The sequence below is a fragment of the Carlito syrichta genome, unplaced genomic scaffold, assembly GCF_000164805.1.
Source record: "Carlito syrichta isolate Samal-C Ts95f unplaced genomic scaffold, Tarsius_syrichta-2.0.1 Scaffold126425, whole genome shotgun sequence".
In the NCBI taxonomy this organism is placed as follows: Eukaryota; Metazoa; Chordata; class Mammalia; order Primates; family Tarsiidae; genus Carlito; species Carlito syrichta.
Window position 1 is genome coordinate 263,774 of NW_007070521.1, and position 10,018 is coordinate 273,791.

Below are 10,018 nucleotides of genomic sequence, written 5' to 3' on the forward strand. Positions count from 1 at the left end.
ACACATTACATGAACCACACACACAACACACATCATGCACCACACACATATCCTATAAGTATGCATACACTACACATGTCACACACATACTACACACACCTCATCACACATATACCAAACTCACCACCCTACATACCCCATACACACACATCCAGGCTCACTGTGAGAGGCTGTATTTGACAAAGACGTTCACAACAAGACCTAATGCCCCACAGGCTTTTTGTGAATAGGGGCTGGCACCTTTCCCTGGATACACAGGGCTGAGTCCCTCCCCTGAATTCCCGATGACTGTGGTTTCTTTGAACAGTAGATATGGTGGGAGTGATGGTACGTCAGATCAAGATTGGGTCTCTGAAGGAAATGCCCTATAGAACATGGCGTGTTACAGTTGGGCTCCCCGAGGCTGCCGTGTTGGAAGGTTACCGTCATGACCAGCAGAGCTCGTGGTGCATAGTGTTAGGGGCCAGCCCCAGAAAGCTGCTTGGATGTCAGGCCGCCCAGGCCTGGTGAAGGCCGATCGTGCCGGCACCTGACTGCAATTGTTCCCATGCCCAGTGCACAGCCCCCTGCTCAGCCCCAGCCCAAAGTCTTATCTGCAGACCCCTGAGTTGGATAGAGCCAAGGGCACCCCTCAGCCACTCACACCCCAACACCCTCACACTGACCACACACATTCTACTTACCACACACACAACACACACCTTACACGATCCACACAGTGGGGGAGACCTTTCACAACACCTCCTCCCATAGCCCATGCAGCCTTTTATCACTATCCACATTTGTCAGATGGGCTCACTCTTCCCTAAAATGCTGTGGTTCTCCATTTCCTTTGGAACAAAGTCCAAAAGAATCTCATAACTAGAGAAAGTTCTTTCTTTGCACAGGGATATGCATTGAGGACTGTAGCCAAGAGCAGCCAACAGTCAGGCCACTCCAAGGATGCAGGCCCACCTGGGGGTGAGCATGCAGAGTTTCCAAAACCCAAGGAGGTGAGACAGTTAACCAAGAGGCTGTGGAGGGAAGAAACAATGACAGGAATGTGGGGAAGATAAAGGAACCCTGAGCCACAGGCCAAAGAGGTGGAGAGTAGCAGAGATGGCTTTGGGGACATGCTCATACAAGAATGAGACCCTGCAAGGCTGCAGGACAGAGAGGGAAGACCAGTTGTCTGTCTTAAGAAAGTCCCAAATCATTCAGTGATCCAGATCCACATAGTGTTTCCAGTTATCCAAATGATTTTTTTTAACAAAAATTGAAATAGATGACTGTGTTATTTTGCAAACCTGGTTCTGGTTGGGTCTGAAATGTTTGTTCTAATCTGCTTATGTTGAACAAGGGGGATGAGAGAGCTTCCTTTTCTAATTGACTCTTCACTGGAGGGTAATTAACCTCAAGAATGTTTACTGCAGGGGAGCTACAACATCTCTTAGATATAGTAATTTGAAGGATGGATCTATGTTAGATTAAAAATCTTTCTGTGTTTGCCATTACCCTTTCTAAACATGGGAAGGCCCTATGTTGAGGATCTCGGATTTGGTATAATTAACTTTTAAGGGCTTGAACCTGTCTGGATGTGTAATTTCTCCCTGGAACATTTGGGAGCTATTATGTAGCCATGATATCATTAACATAATTATTGTCAGTGCTTCACGAAGCAGTTTCTTCTTCCAGCTGAAGTTGCATATATAATCGTTTCTTTGCCTGTTGGTCACATTGCTTTCCTCTGTTTCTCAGACACCAGCCACAGCTCACTAGTTCCTGCAAAACAAAGTCTACTCTCCTCAGCACAGGGCTCAAAGCTCTGGTGTCTCGTGAGTTTCCAATTTTCCCCAGTCCCTATGCCTCCACCACAGGGACAGAATTTTGCATCAAAGTTCCCTTGCAGACACCCACTTCTCTGACAGCTCACAAACCTTTCTCTGGCCTAGGAAGGTGCCTCCTTTCTATGCTCTGGTAACTGCTGCATCTTACAGCAGGGTTCAAAGGCCACCTTCTGCAGAAGACCTCCAAGACTCCCACCTTACAGTTCACATAGTACTGGCCCTGACCCCATATCCCTGGGGATCCCCAAAGAACCATTAGGGCAATAGAAGTCTCAGGTTGGAGAAGAGCTAATTGAAGTTCAAGGTCAAAGGGACTCTATGGGCACTGGGGGACTGAACCAGGCTCCTGCTTCCCCCTTCTGGTTCATGGTCAGTTCTGGGACAGTAGCCCCTGCCTCTCTCGTGCCAGAACTTATTCCCGATATGCTCCATGCTCCACAGTCATGACAGAAATCAATTAGATGCTTGTGGAAGATGATGGAAAAAGACTATGCTAAGGATCAAGCTTACATTTAGCCACTGCAGTAGACAGAAAATAAAATAATTTGATTACTTGTCCTTGGGAACATTTTACCAGAACAAGTCAGTCTTTCTTCAGTGCATAAGTTTGGGAGTTACTCATTAGAAAAAAAAGCTATTTTTAATTACTGGTGAGGGTCTTTGGGAGTGTTGAGTTGATCATGTTTATAAGGTAAATAAGGAGAAAAAGAAAGGAAGAGAGACCTTATGACCAGGCATTGTTGCCCAGTATGGAGTGAAATCCAAGTAGCAGATGCTGTAGGTTCCATCACCCAGATGCCCTGTTCTCCATTTCCTGTTTGAGGTGCCCACCCTTGGCTGCTATGTGCTTTGATCCCAAAGGCTGTGCACCTGGGAACTTCTCCAGAGTTTGCATGCGGCTGCTGGTGGTGCCCATCTGGGAGCTCACATTTGAGTCAGCCACTACCTGGCCAGTGTGGGGTGTAGAGGCTCAACTGCCTGTCATGGAGGCAAGATACACTCTGAGGTGCAATGCACACTTTAGAGCTCCCTGCAGGACCACACTGAGGCTGGGGTTCCATCCTGAAATTGCCCCTTTCTTAGTGTCCTTCTCTCCTCGGTGCTACTTCCCCTCAATGTTGCTGGCTTCTCCAGTGAGCACAGTTAAAATAAATCCTTGCACCTGCGCTGCATCTCAGGGTCTACTTATACAGAGCACAACCTGAGTCTTGAACCAGTGTTGAGAGGGAGCTGACTATGACCTGTATGTAGGCATAAGCCCAGAGTGCAGGGGCAAAGAGGAAGACACTCCCTTCTGTGTCTTGTGTTGAGGACCAGTGTAGCCAAAGGTGCATGACCAGACTCTCAGCTCCCTAGAATGGCTCTAACCCATGAGCATTGTGAGTGGGAACCTGCAGGGGAACCACAGGGCTGGGTCATCAGTGCATTCCCAGCAGGTACTGAGTTTGAAGTTCAGGCATCCCCTTACTTGGACTAAGTCACTGATCTCAGAGTCTCAGGCTTCTTACTGCTGTGTACCTATCCTAACCCACAGGAAGCTAGGAGAGTAGAAGAGGATACGGGGGTCTAAACGAACCTCGTGAATAATGTCTTTAAAAATATCTAATTAAAGACTTCAGTTGGCTACTCTAATGAGAATTTTTCATAATGTGACCCAGGGTGTCTATTAAGGTCTATAATTTGGGAAGAGAGAGAAAATGTGTTTTCTTCAGAGGATATTTAGGGCTGAAGTCTCAACAGTGCCAATGAGGTTGAAAGTTAAAAGAAGAAATTCACAGGAAACCCAAGAGCAAAGGACAGCCTCAGGTTCCAGGCTCTGAGTGGAATAAAGCTGATGGAACTCAGCCTCTGATCTAGCCAATAAAGAAGCCAAGACCCACAGTGTTTAGCCTCAGAGCTAGAACTTGGGATTGCGAGTCTGGGGCTCCTTCCACGTGCTGGACTGAGTTTGCACCTGGTGGCAGGTGTAGGGTCTTTTTGTATGGGGACTGGACAGGGCAAGGGATCCCCCTTGCATTGATAAAGACAGTGGAAAAATGACTTCGACTCCCTCTTCCCTGATGCCCACCCACCATGTGATCCAATGGTACAGGCAGGCAATGTGACCAGTTTACATTTTGGGTCATCCTGCATGGTTTGGCCAGCATGCCAGGCAGATAAACAACTGCTCATTTAGCTTTTCCACCCTCACTCAGCAAGGAGAATGTTTCTGTTTTCTTTGGGCTAAGCACATTCTAGCAACAAGCCTTTCCCCACCAGGAATCCAGGGATTTTTTTTCCCAAGACTCGACACTGTTTAGACAGTGGCTCTGAACCATGCCATTTGCAGCCTGATGGTTAGCTGTTTGTTTCTTTGTTTAATGTCCTTAATTTCTGGCTCTGCATCTTTTGTCTTCTTGTTACACGTTGTAATCATTTTGATTATAGCTTTTGCACCAACCTTTTCTATAAACTTGTCTCTAACATTTACAGGCAATTCCATGACTTCCATTGCTTAAAAAATGTAATTGTTCCATTTGGTTCCTGGTGGCTCCTCCCACTCGTTTTCTGGGCATCTAATTTTCTGGAGGAGGGGATGGGACCCCCAAGAACCACGAGAGGACAGAGCCGTATCCTATCAGTCCCTGATTCTGCCCACCTAAACTTGTTGGCACAGCTACCGAGGAAAGGGAGTCAGAGAGAGTTATGAAGCAAAAGCCAAGAGGGTGGGCATCCTGGTTCTTGGCCATCTTTGACCCTGGGCAGATGCCCAGCTCTGAGAAGCCTTCTCTCTGAGCATCCAAATTACCCTAAGGTCCCTCTTGGCTTTATTCTCAACATTTAAAAATGGCATTTCTCGAGTCTTTACTCTCCCCCACAGATGCAGTAAGAATGCAGAAATAAGATAAGTAGATCACTCAACTGATACCGAATGAGTCATGACTATTTTCTAAGCACTTAACTCAGATCATTCTTTCAGTGACCTCACAAAATGTGCAACATTTTTGTGCACATTGTACAGATGGGGAAATGAAGGCTTAGAAAATGTAAGTAACTTGAGCCAGGTGCCACAGCCAGGAAGAGACGTGGCTGCATGTGTGTGAGTCTGGAGTCTGAACTCAGATTTACAGACACATGTACTCGTAATTGCTATGCTGAGCTATGTGAAACTGCATGTCCTCAATGGGACCAGAGGGTAACACACAAAAGGCTGAGGGATTGTGTGCTTGCAACCTCTCTTTACAGGTTTGGTAAGGCATTGTATTAATTATCTACTCCAGCATAAAAATTATACAAATTTAGCAGCTTAAAACAACATGCATTTATCATTTTGCAAATTCTGTGGGTCAGATGTCACAACTTAACCTTGGATCTTACAAGGCTACAGTCAAGGTGCAGGCCAGGGCTATAGTCTCATCAGAGGCTCAACTGGGAAAGGATTTGCTTCCCTGAAGACTGAACAGGTGGGGAGAACAGGATCCCTCTTAGAGTCTGTTTGTACAACAGCATCTTCTCAACAGGAGACCTGATACCACCAAGTCTGTGGGTTCTCAGAGGTCAGAGCTGCTACCTCTGCTTAGGGAGTCTGGGAGTTCTTCTGGGGGAATGAATTTCAAAAGGGGCATGGAAGAATGTCAGACAGAGACCAGGATCTTAGACTCTGGGAGCAGCAGTGGCACAGAAGGATGAGATGGCGCCATGCTGGGAAATGGCAGCTGGTCCAGAAGGACCCCATAAAGGAAATTAGGAGGTTATTAGCCAGAGGTGAAGCTTTGAAGCCTCAGGGGGCAGGGATGAGGACGGAGCCTGAACAATGTACCCCTGTAGGATCCTCACCATCTAATAGACTGTTTGCTTATGAGATGGTAAGTTATTATTGGAACTCATCATTGTTGGGATCATGTATCAGTTACCTATTACTGCATGATAAAGTTTTCAAAAACCTAGTAGCTTAAAGTATCAAATACTTATTCTCCTACAGATCTTCTGAGCATTGGGAGTCTTGGAATGGCTAAACTGGGTGATAGTTCTGGCTCAGGGGCTCTCATGAGATTGTCAGCTAGGGCTGCCATCATCTGAAGGCTCAACTGGGGCTGGAGAATCCACTTCCAAGTTGCAACATGGTTGTTGGCAGGGGGACTTGAGTTCTTGCATTGAGGACTTCACCTTGACAGTTGGCTTCCCCTAACATGAGGGACCCAAGAAGATGAGAGGACATCTGAAATGTGTCTTCTACAGCCTAATCACAGAAATGACATCCCATCACCATCAGTCACCAGACTACTCCTGCCATAAGGGGTAGCTCCAGGTGGCAGGTCACAGGGGCCATATTGGAGGCTGGCAACCACAGGTCTTATTCTACTGAATTTATGAAAGGCAGACAGCTCAGAATTCACGGTATTGATTAAAGTAATAACGTATGTGCATTATATCACTTTACACATGACACAAGTACAGCTCAAGCTGACTTGCCTAATCCTTCCAGGAATCTAATTGGTGGCCACTACTGCCACACTCAGCACAGTAGTAACGAGGATGTACTAGGGATAGAGGAGCTGGGCCTTGAACCCAGAGCCTGTAGCTGCTCAGGGCCCTCTGCAATGAAAGTGGAATCCTCAGAGACTTTCACTTACCCACTGACACCTGGAACTGCAAATTGGAAAATAGGGCAAGACCCCCTTCACACACCAGGAGCATCAGCCTGGGTGTTAAGCTGAGCCTGAGGGCCTTAAGTGATGACAGCACTCTGATCTATGAATCCTCCCAGCTCTGTACATGGGCCAGGTCCATCTCAGCTGTTCAGGGGAGCCTCTGCACTTGAGAGAAGGGCCGGTGATGCTGACTAGGGATCTCCACACCGGAGCAAAGAGGAAGAACCACACCATACCTAGGAGCAGCTCCCTCCTCAGGACCCAGGGAGTTAGTGGTTGGGGCGGCTAATCAGGGTTGGCAAGAAGGTCCCAAGTCTAGGGTAGAAAGGGCTGCTTCCAACTGTCTCTGGAATTGCAGAATCTCAGATGAGGGCAGAAGGGGACCCACCCATCAGATAGCCCAGCCTTGCATCTGGTAAATAAAGAGCCACAGACTGGGTAGGTTAAGGCACATGCCAGGGCCACACAGTGGGAGGGCAGTTAGTTTCGTGGGGAGCAGATAAAGGAAAGGAAGGGTGAGAATTGAATCACATGGGGCATCTCTGCTGAGATTTACCACTCAGTCCTCACAAATCCCCCGGCAGCCCCTGAGACAGGCACTAGCATCACTTGCATTTTTACAAATGTAGAATCTTAGTCTCAGAGGTAAGCAAATTCCCTGAGAGGCTGTGAGGGCTGCTGACTGCACTGCCTGCTGCTGGTGGGGTATTTTCCCACTTCCCTCTCCCTGCTGGCCTCCAGCTCCCAGAGGGGAAGTCCTCTATGCTTTGCAAAGCTGACCATCTAGGTGACTTTCTAGTGTTCTTTTTCTTGAGTTCTACTTTCTCTTGACTGTTATCTTTAGTAAGTACATTTTGGGGAAAAAAAATCAATTATTTCCACTGAACTACCAGGAGAAGGGAGGCCCAGGAAGAGAATGTTAGGTAAGTAGGGAGTGCTGCCCCCACACCACCATGTGGAGAGGCTTTGGGGAGGTGGGCTCATCTCGGCTTGGGAGTGTGACTAGGGAGAGGTTCCCATCCAACTCTACTGTACAGAGAGGAAGCTGCAGAAGGTCCTTATCATGTCTGCCCTGTGGGGTTGAAAAAAAAAATAAAAGAGATTTCAACTGGGTTCCAAAGGGTGGGAGGCTTCCAGAGGCAAGTACTGTATCCCCAAATCAGCAGGAACCTGCTTTGTCCAGTCCAGGACCTGTCAGAGATGCCTGTGAAAAATGAATAAACATGTCCTGGAGCAGCTATGGAGGTATAAATACCCCAGCTTTCTCACCCCTTGGCCAGCATAATTCTATTTCCCAGAAGCTTCCCACCAGTGTCAAGTCGAGGCACCCTCTGCTTACAACATTCAGCCTGGAGAGTGGCTGCTGCTTTCCCAGGTCACCTCAGGCTTCCCTGCCAGGGTACCCACACCCTCCAGATGAGCTGCACACACCATTCCTTACCTCAGGCTTTGCATCTGGAGACACCCAACTCAGACACGCTCCACCCAGCACAGGATGTCAGGGCAGAGACATCTGTGGTCATGGGAGAGTCAGAAACCAGAAATCACAGCAGGAACCTGTGAGTCAAAAAGTTGAGCAGCTCAGGTTGAGGCTAAAGAGGGTGACATTGATGATGCCTGCTGTGGCCTGAAGGTTTGCGTCTCCTCAACATCCTTATGTTGAAATCCTCACCCTGAAGGTGACAATGTTAGGAGGTGGGGCCTTTGGGAGGTGATTAGGTCATGAGGGCAGAGTCCTGGTGCGTGGGACGAAGGCTCTTTTGAAAGAGGCACCAGGGACCATGTTCCTCACTTTCACCAGATAAGGACACAGCAAGAAGATGCCATCTATGAAAAATCGGGCCCATACCAGACATTATATTTTACTGGCTCCTTGATCGTAGACTTCCTGGCTTCCAGAATTTTGAAAACTAAATTTGTGTTGTCTATAAATCACTCAGTTTATGGTGTTTTGTTATAGCAGCCCAAAGGACTAAGCCAAGGAAGAAGAGCATATGCTCTGGCCTTGTGTGGCTTGCAGGAGATACCAAGTATGAGCCCTTGAACCTGAGGGATAGATTCAGGCATGAGCACCAGGGCTGCAGCTGCCCATCTTTGCTGCCTCTTAGCTCAAAGATTTCTGAACTTATCCTCACCCATGACCCATAGGCGAAGTCATTTTCATATTCAGGGTGCCAATTCTGACCCTACCCCTCCTACTCTGACAAGAACATCAGGGTGCCCTTGGGATACCAGTGACTGAAAATGTGTTACTATGGGGCTTGCCACTCTTAACTTTTGAATAAAATAAATGACTCAGGAACCTAATACTTTAGATATTCTTCTTAGCAATTAGGTATACACAGAACCTACCTCAAAAGATTTTGATCCACAAGGGTCATGCCCTGTGACTGTCAGCTTCTGCTGATAGATCCAGGAAGGTGTGCCCTGGAGAGGGGATGTGAAGGGGACTCGGGGACATGGGTTTCGTACTAAGAACTTCCACTGGGCCCCCGCAGCAACCTCATGGTGTCACCACAGTGTCAACTCAGGTTGGCAGAAAACCACTAAAACTTTAATAAAGAAACATGAAAAGATCAATGACCCTTCTTCAGATGTCAAAGAAAACCATGAGAAAAAGGGGAAGATAATTAAGAAGTAGGCACAGGATGGATCCCCTGCTGTGTCGAGTGTCTTTTGTAACTTAATATACACCAAACTTTGCAATACTGTATCATTGTTGTGTGAATGGGAGAATTACAGTTCTCTTGCTCTCCATAACAGGTCCCATTAAATCCGAGCAAACATTGGTACTTAGGAGCTCCACATTACACATTTAATTAAGACTCCATAAAATGAAATAATTCATGTCTGCATTCAACCATTCCATTATCTCACATGGTATATGATTGCTGCTTTATTAAACAACAACAAAAGAAAACAAGTTCCAAATAGATCTGCCTGCTTGTTTGGGAACTGGCAAAACAATATGAAACTCAATCACTTGCAACAATGGGTTATATCTTCAGAAGGTTTTCAGCTGCAGCGTGTACAATGCTGACAAGCAGATTCTATGTGTGGGTTCATGGAACCTGGGAAACAGAAAAAATAGAGGATTCTTTCCAGGGCTGCTTCCTTTGGGTCTGGGATTCCAGAGGTCAGATATTGGCTGGGTGTGTCGGTGAGTAACTCATCCTGGGATGAAATGGTTCTGCAGGTGGCTGGAGTAGGGGCGGTTTCCTCCAGAGAACAGAGAGCAGAGGGAAATTGGACATAGTAACCCAAGGATACCAGAATTGAAACAACTAATCAGTGAATCACAGTCTGGAAAGATACGTTTCACAGAAGGAAGACATGGGGTTTCTGGTACTCCAATGTAGAGAAGCCAACTAAGATGAAGACTTCATTTCCTTTCGTGGGGTTGTTGCAATGGTTTTCTGGTTACGTCCCACCTCCAGGTGACCAGGGACATGTCTTTGGACCTCTGTAATCTCAGCACCAGGCACCCTTATTGGAAATTGTTGGATACTCACTATGTTTGCAAAATAAAGTATTTGCAATCCAAGATTAACTTTACACAAC